The sequence below is a fragment of the Pelodiscus sinensis genome, chromosome 6, assembly GCF_052426305.1.
Source record: "Pelodiscus sinensis isolate ZL-2025 chromosome 6, ASM5242630v1, whole genome shotgun sequence".
Classification (NCBI taxonomy): Eukaryota; Metazoa; Chordata; order Testudines; family Trionychidae; genus Pelodiscus; species Pelodiscus sinensis.
Genome location: NC_143057.1, coordinates 73806819 through 73816567, shown reverse-complemented (window position 1 = coordinate 73816567; position 9749 = coordinate 73806819). Strand labels below are relative to the sequence as shown.

The 9749-nt window shown below is 40.7% G+C and overlaps 1 long non-coding RNA gene across 1 annotated transcript in view; it reads right to left on the bottom strand.

The window, feature by feature from the left end:
* Positions 1-382: 382 nt before the first annotated feature.
* The window catches only part of LOC149524169 (uncharacterized), a 100335-nt gene continuing 90968 nt past the window's right edge, over positions 383-9749 (bottom strand). The window contains exon 6 of the long non-coding RNA XR_016349911.1: positions 383-3725. This is a non-coding gene — a long non-coding RNA (uncharacterized LOC149524169). The remainder of the gene's footprint in view (positions 3726-9749) is intronic.

Here is a 9749-nt window from a genome sequence, read left to right as displayed (position 1 = left end):
TGTTCTAAGGTCCTCATCCTTCTTTATCTCTGTAGAAATAACATCTTAAGATTTTGATTAAGGTCTTTCAATGTCAAAAAAATGGTATTGTAAGTGAGTGTGTGTGTGTGTGTGTGTGTGTGTGTGTCTGCTCTTCTCCAATAATACTTTGAATTTCTCTTGTCCAGTGGTGGGCAAATAACCAGCCTACAGGTCAGACACGGTTCACCAGAGTTAGCCCATGGTGGGCTACTGCCACTTTATTTACCTGCACCTCCTTAGGTATGGCCACTTGAAGCTCCCATTGGATGTGGATCACTGTTCTTGGCCAATGGGAGCTGTAGGAAACAGTGTTCCAGTCCTCACTGCTTCCTGCAGCTCCCATTGGCTGGACAACGTGATCCACAGCCAATGAGAGCTTCATGCAGCCATACCTGTGGAAGCACAGGTAAATAAAGTGGTGGCAGCCCACAGGGACTAACCCTGATGACCTGTGTCTGGCTTATTGTTCACCCCTGCTCTAGACTCTTTCATGTGAGGATCTCAAAATAATTTGCAAACATAAATTTAGCCTCCTAACTCCCCTGTGAGGTAGGAGAGTATTTTATTCATTTTTGGATGGGTAAACTGAAGCAGATAATTAAAGTGAGACGAGAAAAAAACACAAGACGAATCATTGGCATACCTGGTAAGAGAACCCAAAAGTCAAGATTACAATCTTTAACCAACACTCTGAGCCTGGTCCTTCTCATTTACAGTAGTATAAATGAGGAATAACTCTAGTGTAGTCAATGAATTTGCTCCAGTATACTCATGTTCTTAGAGTTACTCTTTTCCCTGTGTATATACAGAATCAAGGCAATGGCTCTGAAGTCACCTTTGCAAACAGCAACTCTGTAAGCCTGTTTCACTGACGCTAGACATGCAAAAACAAAAGTTGAGTGTTGTGACCAGACCGGATTTGTCTTATTGTGTTCACTCTGAAATTTACTTATATTTTAAATATTAACTCTTTAATTATGGATAATTTTAGCAGAAGTGTAAAGCTGGAGTGGGACTTGTTGTAGCACGTCTTTGTTGGCTATTCTTGGATAGGGCAAATTCACTTTTCTTCTCCCAATTTGTTCCTTGTTGTTAATACATCCAGGCATGCTTCAGTGTTTTGAAAGAGGGGCAGTCTTGTCTGAATTTAAAACAGGATTGTGAATCTTCCTTCTTTGTAGTAAATTAGGTTGAATATAATAAATATTATGTTTCTCATTTTAGGAAGTTCTGTTTCTGGAACCTAGATGAGAGACTTCTGTGAAACACAGCCTTCTCTTCTTGGAAAATAGAAGTATGTGGCTTCTTTTATTTCACCACTTGAGTAGCTCCAGTTCATCAGTTGTTGAAGTAATTCAATCTGATCAGTTCAGATTATGGGTTTTGACAGACTACCAAACCTGTCATTAAGGGGAGGACAGGTTTTACTGACTGCTCAGGACATTACGGTACTTTTCATTGTTTACTCCACATAAAATAATCTAGCACAAGAGGAGGTAGGGAAGATAAAAGTAAGATTAGTAAAACAGTGAATTAAATGCAAAGTGCTTAAAGAAGAGTGGAAATATCTGATCACCAGTTCAAAGGTTCAGTCAGTGTGTGTGTGTGTGTGTGTGTGTGTGTGTGTGTGTGTGTGCGCGCGCGCGTGCGCGTGTGTGTGCACGCACAAAACTTCTATATATGACAAAATCATAGATTTTATGTAAAGACACGGGGTGGGTGGGGAAGTGGCTTCAGTCTCTTCATATAATAATAGTTAAAAATTAAGGCCTTTGACCTCGATTAAACAATTTTCTTTCATTTTTAACCTGTAGGTACTCTGTACCTTTCCACAGCTCCCTTACTCCTGTTTTCTTATTGGCAATTACTTACATAATAATTCAAATCCAATTTCAATATTGACGGCAAGATTGTAAGCTCTGTATCAAATACATACATTCTTATATGCTCTGTTTCTATTAAAAGCTTCTACAGACTCCTTGGGAGAGTGGAAAGAAAAAAATATCTGACAAGTGATGGTTGTGAGTCAATTATGCTGGCATTGCATGGCCCTCTGAGCACACATTAAACTCATATTTCTCCTGGTACCTTAAAAGGAACATGTGTATTAAAAATTAAAAGAGATAAGAAATGCCTATGGTACATAACAGAAAAACTGACTTTTTAATCTAGCTGTGGATCATTGCTTTGTCCCTTTATATAGAGAATGAGAAGGGCTGTGCCTGCATCTGCACCATCACCTTTCCCTTGGGAGTACCAATTTTCCATGCGGTCAGAGATGCATAGAGTTGTGAGGCAGGGGGCAAGCTACTTCCCCTAGCACTGCAGCCTATCGGCCATATAAGAGTCCAGCCAAGAATTAATACAGTTTGGAGCTGTGCTAGGTCTTGGTGGTTCCTCTCCATAGTTGCTACTTAATAGTTGCAGCAGGATCCAGTCAACAGGAAAACAGTTTTTGCTGCCAAAGGAGAGGCAGGTCCAACAGAGCAGGACAGAAGCAGGTGCAATCTATATTCATCCACCCACATTGTTCCCTGCATATAGCTTAAAATCAATAGGGTGGGGAGGCCTTACTTCCTGAAAACAATTGCCCCTTGAAGGAAAGTCTGTCAGGGAGCTGCCAGGGAAACCTGACAGAGTTTTCCTGCCTCTCTCAGCCCTCCCATAAATGTCTTTCCTGGGGTGGCAGGATGGGAGATCAATTTGGCCCACAGGACCAACTTCAGCCACAATGAAATGCCACCAAAATCAGTGGAGTAAGACAAGAGATGTATTGTACCAAAATAGCCCACTTGTGTTGCTAATATTTATATTTAGCTCTGCTGTAGCTTACTCTTAGCTACTTAAATTGTAAGTTCTTTGGGGCAGGGATCATCTTTTTATTCTGTGTTTGTATAGCACTTTGCACAATGAGATTCTGGCCCATCACTTGGGTCCTGGATGCTACAGTATTACAAATACATAAATACATTTTGAAAAACACTGAGAATTCATATCACTGAATCCTTATGGATTCCTCACATATTATCCAATTTAGTTGTAGACAACTGACAGGATTCCAGAAATCTATTGCCAATAATAAGCCTACTTTTTATAATTGAAGGTTCCCAGATGTTTTTTTCTGCTTTTAATGGTAGACAGTAAAATGATCCAATGCATCACAGTACAATGTCCATAGTCTGCTCTGAAGCTTTGTTTTGTAATGCAGAGATTCCTCATTATTAAATATGTGGTTTATTCTGTCACTCTTCAGGGATGTATTTCTGTGCTCTGCTCTGACTATTCCTGCTTCCCTGTAGGTGCTTTCAAATGAACTCTCTGTATAGTTTAGTTTGAGGGATTTCTCTGCTCTGTCTTCCAGTCATTTCCATTTTGTGACACAGGAGATTATAAATACAACTCTTTTAGCTGAAGGTGACCACAAGTATTGAAGGATACTCACATTCTCCTGCTTAGTAGCATTGTGAAGGCAAGAAAAATATGCCATGATCATGAATACAGCTGCTTTTCAGAGACATGACTTAATATGCTGATATTACTTGTAAAGAGAAGTAATTGATTCCGCAGGGTTTTGTGAACTGATTGACTAACCACTGGTACTTCCTTGTGGGCAGGCATGTCATAACAACTCTTGCCTGCTGGGCAGTACCCTCTGGAATGACTTGCCTCTTCTTGGGACTTATCCCTACAAACTCTCTGGTAGTCTGTGAACAAAAAAGAAAGGGGAATTAACACACACAAAGGGATTGAAGCGAGAGAGCCAAAATCTGCCCTTCCTTTCCTTCTGGGAGGGGCCTTTGGGCAGTGGTCAATTGGAGAGCCCCTTCTTTCTGTCATCCCTTTTCTCCAGAACTGAAAGTCTGTTCACTTGTCTATCAGCAAGAGAACTGCTCAGCTTCCCTTTTAAGCTCTTCCTTCAGCCTGTGCGTACCTTACAAGTGTGGTCTGGTGGGGCAGATTGAACCCAGGTACACTCCTTAACCTCTTGTTGCCCAGTGTGCAGTTGTATATCCCATATATTCCTCCTGGATATGTCTCAGTGACTGTCCAGGTCCTTTGCATGTCAATAGTCTCACATGCAAACATCAGATTCACTATTCTGTGCCTGGACTTGTGGTACATTTATATTGGTAATAAAATAGAAGAGAGCCAATCTCAGTGATGTAAATGATTATGTATTTTCTTTGGTTAGGACTATGGGCATGTCAATTGCAGATGCAGTTCAGTACATGTATAGACTGTCTCTCTGTAGCCCACAAGCTGAATTCTGCCCTCACTGATACTGATGTAAATCCTGAGTAATTCGCCCGAAGCTAATAGAGTTATTCCAGACATACACCAGTGTGAACAAGAACCAAATTTTGCCCTATTTAATAGATTATACACAGACTGGTCAATATCTACCCTGACCATACAGATATATGAGCTATGGTTTACCCTACTGTACCACAAAATTAAATCAATGGAAAGAGCAGTCCAGAGTAGTATGGCAGTGTGGCTTAGCCCATCAGTCAGCATTGTGAGTTTGTAACTACTTAGGTGTAATTTTTTTTTTATTTAAAAGATAAATGTCTTTTCAATAATAAAATTCCCCAGGAACTACAAGGCATGCTACACCACTTAAACAAGAAGGGGGCAAACTACACCCTATTGGCCACATCCAGTCCCTCAAACCATTCAGCCCCCAAGCTCATGCCAAGGAGCGGGGTTGGGATATCTTTGCCAGGAGGAATCAGCTCACCTCCCAGACAGTGCAATGAGCAGGGGCAGCTAGTGATCCTGGCCCTTCCTCTTCTGCCTACTTCCCTTGCCTCCTGCACTTGGACAATACGCTCACTGCACCACCAGCCCAATGCTCTAGGTCTGTGGTGGAGGGAGGAGCAATGGTAGTTGGATGAGGGCAAGGGTACCGGGACAGGACTGAGGGTTGGATAGATGGTAGGGTCCAGGCCACACCTGGTGTTTGGGGAGGCCCAGGCTTCCCTACCCAATCTCTACCCTGCTCCTGAATAGCACATCAAGATCAATCCCAGTCCCCTTAGCACTCCTGATTCTTCAGCCAGTTACTGGAGCCAGACCACCCAGTTTCTATGGGACCACCCTCAAGACAAAGCCTCGAAACTGCCCTGGCAGAGTCTTTGCATCACCAAACCCTAGAGAGTCCTCCTCCCCCATTTGGTAATGTCCTTTATGGAGCCTCCCCATACCACACCCCATAGAGTTCCCATCCCCCACCTTGGTAAATCTGCATTCATGGGCCTCCATAAAATTTCTGTATCTAGATGTGGCCCTCAGACCAAAATATTTGCCTACCCTTGACTTACACCCATCATTAGTCTGTATGGACAACCATATGTTAAGCAGCAACACAAATACACTTGCATGTTCCCAGTTCACTGTGGAAGAGGTCACCACACAGGCAGGCACAAAGAATTGTTATGTGGGAAGGACAAGAGTGAGGCCACAGGATTTGCATTATCACACAATCAAGTTTCACAAGAGGGACTTCAGGCACTCCTCCTGCTCAATGGCGCTCTAATACCGCTACTGCCAATCCCAACCGGACACTAAATTTTTGAAAAGGCTTAAAAATCATGAGATTTTTTTCCCAAATACCACATGATGGGTTCTTTTTGCTTTCTAGTTCTTTGAACCTTTAGAGTTCACATTTTCAACCTTTCCTCTATAATCCTGAGGGCTATCTGCCTTTTTTAAAATAAAAGCTGAGATTCTCATTGAAACACATCATTACAAGCTCTAAAAAACCCACCAAATATTGTGAGACGGGTGACAAAATTGTGAGAGTTGGCAGCACAGTTTCACATAGATGAGGCCTCTGCCTGCCTGCTTAGCTGACATTTTAAAGCACTCTTATACACTGGATAATTCCAGAACCTTCTCACTGAACCTGGCATCAGCCAAACAGCTCAGATGAACCCTTTTTTTGCAACTTTGCACAAAAAAAAAAAAAAGAACATTTTTGCTCTTAAAAAAGACTATTGCAAAAGAAGCAGGTGTTCTTTAAAAGGGTAGACAAAAACTAACACCAGAAAGATCCTCAGGCTCTTCACTGTGCTTTGTCTGTTATTTCATTAAGCCACAATCTTTGGTATTATTTGCTCCTTTCCTAGAACTAGTGCTGAAGCTCCTGCATCATCTTTGTCTAGTTGCTGTTAAAGTTGTGTGTCTCTTTGCTATGTGTGAAGACTGGCATGGGAGAGGATCCATTGCTGATTATCATGCAAATCAGTCTCTCCTCTGCTGACTCCAAAGAGGCTCCCGGCTTTGCTTCCCTGTTGATTCTCTCATTGTTACAAGAATAAGGCTAACCATCGCTTGTGACACCACAGGCTGCAAAGATCGGTTTATGTGACAGCGATGGGTAGACAGAAATGAATCGTTCACATAGGATAGAAATATGATTTTATTTAAGAAAATAACCATACATAATTGGGCTTCTGTCACTTTAAATTTTAATGGTGATAGTAGTACTGAGGCATCTGGAACTTTAAATTACAGCTTTCGGTGGCTTCACACTGAATCTCTCAATTATTCTTTGTAACTACTTTCTCAAAGCATGTGCACCATGACATTGATATCACAATTCAAATCTAAATTCAAAACTGACTGCAGGGCTGTGAGGTATGTACTTGCATATATTCTGCCTTGCTCTATCACTGAAGATCAGAGAGACAAAAGGGAGAGTATCATTCCCAGAGCTATAGCCAGCTGTTTGCCAAAGATTTGAACTGTGGCAGACAAACCCTTGTAGTCTAACATGAAAAACTGAGAGTGACCTGCACATTTCGCCCATTATATTGGCATCTAGCTCACCTGCCTCCTTCACGCTGATCCAGTAAGGAGCAACGCTCTCAACAAGCATTGCTTTGGTTTGGTCCAGTCCCTGGGTCATGATCTGCACAAAGAGAAGCCAGCCAATTTGGACAAAGCATTGGGAGAGGTTGGATTTTATTATTATTATTGTTATAAAATGTTCCTGTTAACTGCACCTGATAAAAAGGGCTGTCCTAGGAGTTTTATAGCTGGTAGGCAGAGAGCAAAGGGAGAAAACTTTTAGTTCAAATATATACCTTAACTATCAGGTCCAAAAAAATCATCAGAAGAGGGACTCTGAAGAGGGCAAAATGTAAAGTTTTAACTGGGTCATCTTTCATTACAGATTATTATTGTGTTAATACACTCTGTTCATTGTTGTAATCTTCTTGTGTTTTGCACTACAGATTTGTTATTTTAAAATATGGACAGAAGGGCAAACGTGCTTAACTTTACACAAGTGAGTAGTTTTATTGAGGGTAGCACCCCCTCACTAGCAAGCCCAAAACAAGGGGAATGCTCTTCTCCCTCTGCCTGGCTAGCCCTCCCTGGCTATGTCTAGACTGCATCCCTCTGTCGACAGAGGGATGCAAATCAAGCATGTCAAAATTGCTAATGAAGCAGGGATTTAAATATCCCATGCTTCATTAGCATAAACATGGCCACCGTTTTTTTCGAAAAGGAGCTTTTTTAAAAAAAATGGCAGTCTAGACGCAGATCTGTCAAAAATAAACCCTTTTTTGACAGATCCTGTATTCCTCAAAAAATAAGGTTTACAGGAGCTGTCAAAAAAGGGTTTATTTTCAACAGATATGTGTCTAGACTACCATTTTTGTTTTTTTTTAAAAAAAAAAAAAAAAAGCTCCGTTTCGGAAAAAAAGTGGTTGCCATGTTTATGCTAATGGAGCACGGGATAGTTAAATCCCTGATTCATTAGCAATTTTGATGTGCCTAATCTACATCTCTCTGTCGACAGAGAGGTGTAGTCTAGACACAGCCCCATTGTTCTGCTGGTCCCCTTCCTATATATTTGTGTATCCAACTTTTTTCAACTCTAGAATGAGTGAGAGGCCAAGACTTCGTTGTATCTAGGAACAATCCCTGTTTTGAGTCACAAGTCCCAGAATTTTGAAAGTATATCAGATCGGGCCTTTAGGAGGAAGTCCTATATGGAGGGAGATGAAAATTTTACTTGTGAGCAGCATGTTTTATGCAGTCACAGGATCTGTGCTGCTGAGGGCTAGGAATGGCTGGGCCTGCAACTTAGTGGGGGAAAAAACATGTAATTCCTTCTATAGCCATGACCAGATAACTATGCAGTAGGTCAAAACCTGCTCTGTTAGGTTCCCTTCTATTCCGCCTGTGTGGATTAGATATAGTGCAGCATTAGATGAAAGAGGGGAAGGGAGAGCTCACATAAACACACAATTTATTGCCATCTGCATATTCTGAGCCTTCATTTCAAACAAATTCAGTTTCCAGGATTTATGTTTATAAACAAACCTCCCAAAGGTGTACCCAATGCTAAGTGATGCTCTGGAGTGTGTTGCAGGTGGAGAGGGGAGTGGAAGTGAGCAGAAATGAATCCTGATGATGTAAATATAAATGCATAAGAAGGGCAATTTTTTCACTTTATTAAATCAGATTTGATAGTATTAGCTGAAAGCACAAAGTGCAGAATTTATATTTAGATAATCATTCCATAAATAATGTGTGTTTTCACAGCAGTCACAAAAGTCTGGAATTTATGTGCTAATTACAGACCCCAAATCATCTCCCCACAGATTTGCAATTAAAACGGAAATATTTTCATATACAATGTGATCCATGTATTCATAGCAACAGCTATGAGACTTGCTGGATAGTATTTGCTCAGTAAAGTTGAAAATCTTATATTTGAAAACAATCGTTTCACTTTTGCTGTCCTGCTGTTTTGATATTTTTTGAGCTGAAAGAGTTGAAAGTGTAGTACTAAGCTTTTGGGAGGAGGAGGGTTACCTGCATATTCTTCTGTAGTAAGTTATATACTGTCTGAGTCCAAAGGAACAAATGGCAATTCAAAGATGTTAAGAATACTTTAATTCCTGTGCACAGTTGTCTTCTCAATAAAAATTGTAAAAAAGCATGTCCTGACAGCAAAATATAGCAAGAATGCAAATTTAGGGAGAATGTTGAATAATTCAGTAGCTTGTTATGTGAGTAGTTCTGATTGGACCCCACTAAGATGTGCCCCATAAAAATGATTTCCCATGATAGTATTGGTCTAGGGATAGGAGGTTTATAATGTCCATAAAATGGGAGAACAAGGCTTACTTGAACTAATAATATCACAGCTGCACAGAATGATTGATGGTCTTTAAAAAGGCCTAGATTGGTTTCATCTTTCTTCAGATTTTATCATTGACTTGTTCTTAGTCATGTGCAATCACTAAGGCCAAGAGAGGTAACAAGTGTTTGATGTATGATACTTGAGCCACTTTTGTCAGAGCTGCATTTATTTTAAGCTGCACTCATTTTTGATGCTCCTAGCAAGCATATATGTTCTCAGTGTTTATTTTTTTCCGATGATGGGATGGGTCAAGAGGTAAGCCAAGCTCTTATAATACTAGTGTTGCCAGAAACTGTAGTAAAAAGAAAACAGATCCTCCTCCTTGCAATGGGACCATTTCCATTACAAATTAAATGTACTCAGATGCATGCAGGGCTAGCATCTTCCTGAGAGAACTTCAAATTCTTTATTCTTTGCTGTACATGCAGATCTTTCAGACAGGTACTTATAGCTCCTAGAATATATTATTTGTTTCAATTCACTACATCCTTCACAATCTGCAGAGAGCCACAAACACGCTTTTCAGTGAGGGGATAAAATACTTCAATTAACCAATTGGGGAGGG